Source organism: Glycine max, chromosome 11 (assembly GCF_000004515.6).
Source record: "Glycine max cultivar Williams 82 chromosome 11, Glycine_max_v4.0, whole genome shotgun sequence".
Taxonomy (NCBI): domain Eukaryota; kingdom Viridiplantae; phylum Streptophyta; class Magnoliopsida; order Fabales; family Fabaceae; genus Glycine; species Glycine max.
This window is the reverse complement of record NC_038247.2, coordinates 14629117-14639139: the sequence shown is the minus strand read 5'-3', so window position 1 is coordinate 14639139 and position 10023 is coordinate 14629117. Positions and strand designations below refer to the sequence as shown.

The 10023-nt window shown below is 26.2% G+C and overlaps 1 long non-coding RNA gene across 1 annotated transcript; it reads left to right on the top strand.

Annotated features, from left to right (window-relative positions):
• Positions 1-1306: 1306 nt before the first annotated feature.
• Positions 1307-3396, top strand: LOC102669925 (uncharacterized). Its single transcript, XR_005887263.1, has 6 exons — positions 1307-1353; positions 1474-1519; positions 1790-1841; positions 2428-2531; positions 2977-3026; positions 3126-3396. It is a non-coding gene; the product is annotated as an uncharacterized lncRNA (long non-coding RNA).
• Positions 3397-10023: the final 6627 nt, after the last annotated feature.

Below are 10023 nucleotides of genomic sequence, written 5' to 3'. Positions count from 1 at the left end.
GCTGTTTAAAAATTAAAATGATTGGTCTTAAATCTTAATAATTAATATTTATATGATTGCAACTAATTGAGTTCCCAATGGTCCTGCTTGTATTATATGTGAGTTCATATTTCGTAATTTTTGACATTGTATGATGCACAAGTATATGCTAGGCACAATATTGATGGTTACTATGCCCGATATATTATGTGAATAACTTGTATAGCAATTTCAATAGTTTATTTTTAGCTGTAATTTTTTTTTTATTTCATGAAGAGTTTTGGATTATTTATGAATAAATTGTGCTTTAATACCTTATCTCTAATGTGATTAGCCATTTCTTTACTTCGTAGCATATTTGGTGCTTTTTCATGCATCAAGTTTGGCATCATTTTTTCATCCCATATTTGCTTTTTTCTATTTCTATGCCATATTTTTAAAGATGAGTGACAATGGTGAAGAAGCTGGAGAAAATTGTCCAGTTCCTCATTTGAATGAAAGGATTCTTTCATCATTATCAAGGAGATCAGTAGTTGCCCATCCTTGGCATGATCTAGAAATTGGTAACTTTGTTGATATTATTGCTTGTTCATATAGTATAGTTAAGATTTAAATCATATTTCAAAACTACTTAATTTTCATATGCAGGACCTGAGGCTCCTCAGATTTTCAATTGTGTAAGTTCTCATCTTCTGCTTTGGAAGAATACTTGTTGCCTCATTGTGCCATCTATTACTATTTATACTTTAAAGATGAAGCTATATATTATTTTCAGCATTTATTTTATGGAGTGTCTGTTCTGCAAGCAGTCATTCCACTAGTGCAATATTGTACTAGGTGCTACTGAATCTTTTTGTAACTTCAGTCTCCAATAACTTAACTTCTCGATCGTCATACAACAATTGCATGATGACACCACACCTGTATAATTCCATTCTTGATTTGCAATTAGTTTTCTGGTAAAGGGGTATTTCTACTTGTTCAATGGCTGCAGGTTGTGGAGATCACTAAAGGAAGCAAGGTTATGTATGAACTTGACCAAAAGATTGGATTGATTAAGGTACAAACCAATTGCCTGGTTACTGGAATGGAAGCACCTACTGCTGTAGCTTGAAATAGATTTCCCAGATGATTTTTTTCCTCATACACATCTATCTTTATGCTTACAATTTCCGAATAATTCACAGGTTGATCGGGTTTTGTATTCATCAATTGTTTATCCATATAACTATGGTTTTATCCCTCGAACACTGTGTGAAGACAATGATCCAATTGACATAATTCATTCTAAGACAAAAAGAATGAGCACAAGGAGGTAGCTGTTAATGATTTTTTACCTGCAAGCGTTGCTATTGATGCCATCCAGTATCCAATGTAAGTAAACTCACTTTTGAGCTACTTTAATATCTTATCTCTAATGTGATTGTAGAGTTCAAAGTTGTCATTCATTTTCTCTTTAAGATTACTCTTGTTTTCTGGTTTTTTTTCTTTTAGGTAGAAGCAAACAAAATTGGGGAAGGTTAAAGACTGCTATGCAAAGGTTTTATTTGTGATTGAACTTTTTTTCTTTAATTGATATTTAATTTAATTGCTCTGTAATGGTGAAGTACCTATATGACTAATTTCATTTTCCCTATTATGAGAAATTAAGAAATTCATCATATATAGACTCATTGTAACTACTTATTCTATTTGTTTCTTATAGAAATTATTAGATGGATATTATTTTTGTATTGGAGCCTTATTTTTTATTATTAGCTATTTGAGTCCTATTTAGCAGATTAAGCTCACATTTTTCCTTGTAAAACAGAGGTGCAATTGGACTAATTTAACTGGACTTGTATGCATCACCCCAGGAGCAGGTATATATATAGAGAGAGAATTGTCTTTGGTTCTTAATTAATGATCACATTTTATATGACTATGCAATGAGATAAAATACAAGTTACTCTTAGCATTAATGTTTAATTTGAAAAGAAATACATTTTTTTGGATTAAATAATACTTAATTTGTTTTTCAATTTGCAATCTCATGGGTTATATATTGAATAAATCTTCCTTGGATTAAGTAGTATTGTGAAATTTTTTAGAATTAGTATACCAGAGTTTAACTTCGTTGGCAAGATCACATGATAGCGTGTAGTCCCAGAAAAATAATACTATTAAAAACTACGAATGAATAAAATAGAAGCTACAGCAGGTAAGACAATTAAAAAAATTAAAGTTCGGCATAAAACTAAAAATCCTGCCCTCCGTTTCCACAGTGAGGCCAAATTTAACAAGTGCATCAACCACCTGATTGCAATTATGTATATAAAATAAACTCTTAATTTTATCCAAAAATAAGTATTATAAATAATGAAAATGATTAAATCCATTCATTGATGAGCATGTGTGGATGCAGTTTATGTTGACAATTAATGCGAGGGATGTGACTATAACGTGCAGGGCTTATGCAATTATGGGTTGCTATAGTGATGGGAATATTATCTGGGAGCATTTCATGGGTAACTATGATGATTTTGCATAAAAAGTCAACCTTACTACAAAAGGTCAGGGTTTCTTTACTCAAGGCACACAAATTTTTCCACCCAAAATAACTTGCAGTACTCATTTTATCTTTCTCTTTCATTTCACTTTTATCTTATCTTTTTTTTTCATCTTTTTTTTTCATTTTTATCATATCATTTGTTAAATCTATTCCTACATTTATCATTTAATTTACATGATAGAGACAATGTCTCATGCTTGCCAGAAGGACTTGAGAATATTGTGGACAATTGACAACTTGTACAAGTTCACTCTAAGAGTCAGTTGTAATGGTGTTTGTTTCTCATTTTATTTTGTCACTGCTGGGCTAGTGTCAGTGGTCCTAGGATACTTTGGAGGCTCCTAGGAATTTTCTATTTTAACCTGGATTCTATTAAAATAGAGTTGGTTTTTCTTTAATTTTATTTTAAATTTTTTCAATGTTTAAGAAAGTGTTGTTACATGCAGGTTGAAAGTCATAGGAGATTTCGAATCATCCGTTCCTGGGATCAAGATGGGTGAGTTGTCTCTGGGTGTTTCATGAATTCTCTAGCTGTTGATCTGGTTATTTTTTCTTTCATGGAAATATGGCTTTATTCTTTAAATGTTTTATGCAGGTATCGTGTTGCAGAGGTTGAATGGCTACAAGATATTTAGCCACCAGAAGGAACAAGTGAAAGAGAGACTATAAGTTCACTAAAATTTTGTTATGAATGTGTTTGTAAGCTCACTGTCATGTTGGATAGGATGCTAGTTTATTTGACTATCAGCATGCATATGAGATTTTTTTGGGTGTATAATGGTGGTAATGGGGCTTGTACTTAAGATTTCATGCAAACTACTATAACTCCCACTGTTTGGCCAACCCTAGTGGTTTGAATAATGAGATCTTTGATTGCCCTTCAAGTTTATATTCTTTTATGCTTTAGTTTTAAATGTTAAGGCTTAGCTACAAGTCTGATGACTCTTTAAATTGAATGCATTATATTGTAACAAACAAACATATGATGCAACTGAAGATGTTCATTATAAATTTACATATCAACATCGGTTATTTAAATAATTGATGTTGTTAGTGGCAGTTAACATCGATTTTTTAAATAACCAATGTTGTTAGTGACCCTTTAACATCGGTTTTTTAAATAACCAATGTTGTTAGTGACAGTTAACATCGGTTTTTTAAATAACTGATGTTGCTAGTGCTAATTAACATTGATTATTTAAATAAACGATGTTAATATGTAAATTTATAACTTTCTTTTTTTAAAATTCTTATCATATAACATCGGCTATTTAAATAATCGATGTTGTATTTATTAGTTAACATCGATTTTGAAAAACTAATGTTAACGATATTACTTTCAACATCGGGACTTTTAACATCAGTTAATAACCGATGTAAAAACCTTATTTCCTAGTAGTGTTGTATCCTTTTTCCTCTCAAAGCCTGCAACTAAGCCAAATTCATCATATCTCCCCTCCAAGATCCTACTAGTCATTACTATATTCATCCTAACGAGAATCCATCTTTGGTTCTTGTATCTTCTGCTCTTCATGTATCCAACTACCATAGTTGATCACGGGCAATGGCTATGTCACTTAAAATGAAAGACAAATTTGAGTTTGTTCATGGTACAATCAAGCAACCGAACTCAACAGATCCATTATATCCTGCATGGAAGCGGTGCAACATCTTGTTCTTTCTTGGCTAATTCATTCAATGTTGACTATAAATATTTTTTCTTGAAATATTTAATATGATAATATGCTTAATATTATATAAAAATATGTTATTATTGTATTAATTTAATGATAAATGTTTATAATTACTTGATACTAATAATATAAGAAAACTTGGTTCTTCTAAGGACACATGTTGGAGAAAAAAATCCTTCTAAAATTTCTATCTTCCTTTAACTTTTTTCTTTTTTCATTTATTTTTATATTCTCACTTCTATTTCATTTCATCTTACCTCTAATCTATAAGATTGGTGTAATGATGTAAGGTCTCAATGTGTTTACATGTATAAAGAACGATTTATTTAGCGGAAAAACTTATGTTTAATTTTTTGTGTGTAAAATTCCTTAGGCCAGTAGAGATACTCTTTGATCCAAGGGGTTTAAGGATGACAATGGTTAAGATCTTATAGTAATTATCCCCATAAATGCATTAAAAAAATCCTTATACCTAATCCCAAACTCGTGTGAGTCTTATACTCGTCCTCATACATGCATTTAAATGAAATCTTTTTTCACACAATATTTTACTCATCATCCTTGTTTCTGTAGGTTCCTATATATTCATATCCGCACCCGATCCACACTTTACTTATGCATAAATTTAATAAATCAATAAAAAAAATTAATTGAAATAATTACTACAAGTAAATTAAAATGCATTTTTAAATTTAGAAAATATAACATTAAAAGCACCCAAGTATAATATTAAAAACAAACATGCATAACATTAATTTGTTCGAACTCAAGTCATAATAAATAATTAATATTTTTTTTAGTATAAATGTATTAGCAATCAATAACAAAAATTTTGGACAAGAAAACCAAATGATCCTTTTGTTTTAATTAGTCCTTTTAAAGGTTATGATAGTAATTTGACATTTTTAAAAAAAAAATATTTTCTCTCTCCTTTCACCTTGTAATCCATTCCCCTCTTCTTTCATCTCTCAAATGTTTGATCTTACCATTCCCTAACGGATGGAGATCCTCTTGATAGCGTAAGGCTATCCCTTGAGAGCTAGTCACCAACGAAAGACTACTCTACTCTAGAAGCTAAGAATATTAAAGGAAATAGTAGGATTTTTTTTTCCTGTAAATACATTTTTTTTAATTTACACTACTTTATAATTTAATTTTTAATATATATTATTTGAATCTTTTTCTCTCCTTTTTTTATTTTTTAATTTAAAATATTATAAAAAATAAATATTATATTATATAATTTTTTTAATTGATTTTAAAATTACTTATTTATTAAATTAAATTTTATAATTTTGTTTTTTAATTTTTTTTAAAAGAAAATGATATTATTATATATGATTATTTTTGTTTTATTATTTAATTTACTTAACATATTTTTTAGGTGAATATTTTTATTTAAAATCTAAATTTTTTAATATAATTATTTTTAATATAATTATATTACTAAATATAATTAGTTTGTTTATGTCATTAAATTTAATTAAAAATGAGAAAACTTTTTATTTAACAACTTATTTATAAAAGAATATTATATTGCATTATTAATAAAATACTTAAAACATTTGGTTAAGGAAAAACTTAAGATGAAGATATATTAAGACGATTGTTTCTATTATGACCATGATGCAGATAAATTTCACAATTTTTTCTACTTTCTCGTTCATTTTCTTCTACACCCATGTCACTAATAATGAGAGTTGAGATGGGACAATCCTTTTCCGTCCCTTCTCTCCTTGGATCAATACTCTCACTAATCTTACTAGTTAAATATCTTTAAAGATATTTTCAATATCTTTTTATTATCAAAAAATAGCTCATATTTAACAGCAGTTATCAATATTTTTTGGATATTTTAATATTTTATTTTTATATCTGGAAACCATAAATAATAAAAATATTAATTTTTATCATTTAACCCAAAAATAAATACTAAATAAATATTTTTAAAAATATTTTCAATACAGCAGTTACTACTCTTTTGAAATTTTATGTATACTATACAAGATAGATATATCAATTATTTTTTTTACTGTATTTTTTAGTTTATTTTAATACTACTAATTAATTTTCTTATTTTTTAATTAAAGAACATAACAAAAAAATATCAACAACACATAAATTTAATTACAAAAGTACATACAAAGTAATTAAAAAATTATATTCTAATTTTATCTAATTTTTTTATTTTTCTTTATCTATATATTTTTTCTTTAAAAAATAAAAAACAAAATTATAAAATTTAATTTAATAAATAAATAATTTTAAAACCAATTAAAAAATTATATAATATAATATTTATATTTTAAAATATTTTAAGTTTATTGAAAATTAAATTACAGATTAAAAAAAAGTAAAAGAGGAAATGTAGCTACATAGAAACGACAGTAGAGGTCTCCCTTTACAACGGTCAAGAGCCAGCTGTAATAGTACCATGAAAAGCTGTAAAACATAACAATTTTTCTATTAGATTTGTTATTTTGTTTTTGGTCGATTCAACGTTGTAGGTTTTTTTTACCATCAGGGGTAATTTTTTTTTCACTTTTTTTTATATGGATGCTTTTTAAATGATTTTTCAAATATAAGTCATAATAGGATTACAACTTTTGAGTTAAAAAAGTTGTAACATTTGTTATAATTTATAGTTTTTTTAACTAAAATTATAAATAATTTTATAATTTTTATTTAATTTTTTTATTTACAATTTTAAAGTTGTTTGTTTTTTTTGTTTTTACGACTTTGAAGTTGTAATGTTTTTTCTTTTTTCATGCAAATTTTATTTTTATTTGTTTTTAATTTTTTAAAATTTGTAAATAATTTTATTTATTTATTCATTAAATAAATATTTTTAATTTTACTTGTTATTAGTTTTATTTAATATGTTGTATATTTTTTATGGTTTTATTTAATATGTTATATATTTTTCTAATATTTTTTATTTAAAATATATATCATATTTTTTTAATATTGTTTTATTTAATATATTTTATATATTTAAAATTTAAATAATCTTTTAATAATGTTATTGAATTTTATTTTTTAAATGAAATAAAAAGTAACTTAATGACATTTAATATATTTTTTTAATATTTGTTTTATTTAAAATACTTAAATTTTAAAAACTAAAATTTGAAACCAAATATTAAAAAATATGTTACTAATATTAAGTTATAATTTATGAAATAATATTATTTATTTTGTGTAAAGGAATTTGCTATTAACAACATCTAATAATTTAGTAATAAAAGTAGTTGTTAAATTAAAAATAATATAATACATTAATATAAAATGAACAATACAAATTAAAGAGAAATATAAAAAGTATAAACTATATTAGTCATCTACTTGTTTGTATGAACGGTTACTATGATCATGTCCTTCACTCTTACACAATGAGCATTTATTAGGCTTATTTAAAATTGATTCGTCCATCTCATTATATATACGAGTAGTAGGTGACCTACCCGATGTCTATCGTCATTTCGAAAGACTAGACATAAAATATGGACCTAAATATTGAGTTCATTTGTCTTCACTTCTAAGAAAATAAAAGTAATGCTGATAAACTTTGAAAATGTTTTCCAATTTGTATACAAGGTCAACAAAGTCATCATAATTTAAATTGCAAGATGCACACGCTGCAATCGCATCCGACCAAGAAATTCGAAGTGCTTAAAATTGTCCTACCTCAAATATTTTTTATGGACCCTCACAAAGGTTTAATACCACTTTCAACACCCTATCATTTACATATAATCTATCTTCATCGAGCTGTTGTATCGTTCATCATTACATACTCAAATGTGTGGCATGGGTCATGAAGAGGAGGTAATCATTATCAACAATAACGATGATGATGATAATGATGACAATGGTGGTGATCATGCTCCTCAATAACAACACACAAATACATGTGATCATCTTAGGACAGGAGGAGGTAGAGGTCAAGAACAATGGGACAACAAACACATGCAAATTCCGTCCAACAAGATGAAAAACCTCCACTCATATCTAGAAGAACTCGTTGTGGGATATCATCTCATTATTAATTTTTTTGTTGGAGAAAAACATGTAATTTTCATTTAAATGTTTTGGATCTTTAAATTAAAGTGTTTTAAAATTTTAGTATCTCCTTTTAATTTTAGTATCTATTTTTATTAAAAAAATTATCTAAATTTAAAATATATAAAATATATTAAATAAAACAATATTAAAAAAATATAATATATTTTAAATAAAAAAACATTAAAAATATATAACATTAAATAAAACATTAAAAAATATATAACATATTAAATAAAATCATAAAAAATATACAGCATATTAAATAAAACTAATATAAAGTAAAATTAAAAATATTTATTTAACAATTAAATAAATAAAATTATTATTTACAATTTTAAAAAAATTGAAAACAAAAGAAAATAAAATAGCGTGAAAAAAAGCATTATGACATCGTAATGCATTAAAAAAATATTTTATGGCTTCAAAGTCATAAAAGTAAAAAAAAAAACTAAGGACTTTGAAGTTGTAAATAAAAATAAATTAAACTAAAATCACAAAAATATTTACAATTTCAATTAAAAAATGATAAATCATAAGATAAAAAAATTAAACTAATTTTTAACTTACAAGTCTATTACGACTTATGGAAATAATTTGAAAAGCACCCAAAAAACGGAAAAAAAATTGCCTGAATGGTAAAAAAGCCCGATGTTGTAAGATACAGATTAAGTACCTAATTGCCTGTTGTAAGATACATTGTGCTTCCATGTTGCTCAAGCGGAAGAGTAAGAAGTTTTGCACATATTCTATCAGATTGATCCAAGGGTCAACGATATTTTTGGGTTTAGTTTTTCTAATTTTTAATTAACTTTTAATCTCATCCCTTGGATACATCCAAGGGCCCAAAATATGGTTGGAGAGAGCAGGAGACAATCCTTGAACTTTGAACATATCAGCATATAAAGAGAGATGTTTGAACTTTGAACAGAGCATCTGTTGGAGAGATTTTATGAAGGGTGGAAAGAGGGTGAGATATTTAGCTTGGTCAATGAATAAGCAAATATTCAGCCTACCATTAATTTGAACAAAAGATGTGACATATTACAATTACTTGACTCCATTACCTCTCAATCTACAGAATAAGAAAGGAGCGTAAAGAGAGATTAAGTTCTGCCATTGTTTTGAAGGAGTTAAAGAGAATTTGTGCAGGCTATTGCTGCTTCAACTTGATAATTGTAATTATTTTGTGATAGCAATAGTTGCTTATGTCAAACTAATAATATCTACTGTAAGCACTAATAATTAATTGTTAAGAAGGCTTATATAATACTTCCTGCATCTCATTTTTTTAGTTGTTTAAAGTTAATGCACATAGATTAAAAAATAATTAATGAAAGTAAAATAATTTTCTATTTGAATTAAAATGTTCTTATTTAATACTTTGATTTTTGACTGTTGCACCATTAATAGTGAGTATTAAATGATGATATATTTGAAGAATAAAAAATTAATTAGACTTCGAAATTTTAAAACAATTATTTTGAAAAGAAAAAAAAAGTAGAAGGCTCAAATAACTAAAGAAATGAGATGGAGGGAGTAAATGTAATTACCTAAGATTACATGTCTTAAATATTCCATTTCCAGCATTCTTCTCCTCGTTATTCTCAAGCATAAACATTTAATACTAAGTAAAAATATTTTACGAATTTGATAAGAAATAAGTTACAAACAAGTTGAAATTTGTTAATCTTACGTAAATTAAACCTTAAATTTGCTGAATTTCAAGTGAATAGC